The 1144-nt window shown below is 38.3% G+C and overlaps 1 pseudogene; it reads left to right on the top strand.

The window, feature by feature from the left end:
* Positions 1-714, top strand: part of LOC111400608 — a 3637-nt pseudogene extending 2923 nt beyond the window's left edge.
* The last annotated feature ends 430 nt before the right edge of the window (positions 715-1144 follow it).

The following is a 1144-nucleotide window of genomic DNA, read 5'->3' as shown; positions in this document are numbered from 1 at the left end:
GATAGTCTCGAGGATCCATCAGAATACGAAAATCCTGAAGAAGTATTGCCAAAAGGGTTCTTGCAACGCACTGCAGTGATCGGGAAGGTTATTGGATGGGCACCACAAGTGGCCGTCTTATCTCACCCTTCAGTGGGAGGCTTCTTGTCGCATTGTGGGTGGAACTCAAAGTGTCTGGTGTGGAGTGCCAATAGCAGCATGGCCGATGTATGCCGAGCAGCAAGTTAATGCATTCGAATTGGTGAAGGACTTAGGAATTGCTGTGGAGATTAAGATGGACTATAGGAGGGGCAGTGATACAATTGTGCCGGCAGAAGAAATAGAGAAGGGAATCAGGCGCCTAATGGAGCCGGAGAGTGAAATGAGGATAAAGATGAAACAGATGAAACACGACAGTACAATGGCTTTGATGGAAGGTGGCTCGTCTTATGATTTCTTGAGACGTTTCATTGACAATGTCATCGATAATATTCCATGATGGGTTTGTTTTTCAGGAGATTAACTGGTATGTCTACGACACTGGACAGTGTTGATAAAGAAAAAATGAGTTTACGCCAGCAGTGAAGATGAAGCTTATGGTTATTTATAAAATTCTATCTTTTGAAGTCCAAGATATATTTTTGAGTATTTTACTATCCTATGAGCATATGTTAGAATAAAGTAATGTTATTTATCTCGTGATTTGGTGCATATACAAAAACTGTTTTTCACTCACATTTTTGCTTGAGATCATTTGATAATTAATATTTGATTATAAGTCCAAGATTGATTACTATAACTCTGTTCTTATATCTTCTGGAACTTTGGTCTCTCATGCCCGAATTAACATGTTAAACCTTGGAATGGATGTAAAGAAAATAATAATCTGGAGAAGATTAATGGAGTAACAGGGAATTAATTTCTGCTCTTCAATTGAGACTTGCATTTCAGTTCTTAGTTTTTCATTGGAGAATCTGCTGCTAAATGTGTACATATATTCTGCAAATAACCTTATACAAGTCGATAATGAAGATAAATTCTGTGCAGAGAGGAGGAGAAAGGAGAAAAAAACATATTTAACCGACCAATTGGTAGATTGACATCGACCACCATGGGAGAATCATCATTTCTCGCAATCTGATGTTCTTCAACTTAATAGAGGGTG

The sequence above is a fragment of the Olea europaea genome, chromosome 10 (genome assembly GCF_002742605.1).
Source record: "Olea europaea var. sylvestris chromosome 10, O_europaea_v1, whole genome shotgun sequence".
Lineage (NCBI taxonomy): Eukaryota > Viridiplantae > Streptophyta > Magnoliopsida > Lamiales > Oleaceae > Olea > Olea europaea.
This window is presented reverse-complemented; position numbering and strand designations above follow the sequence as displayed.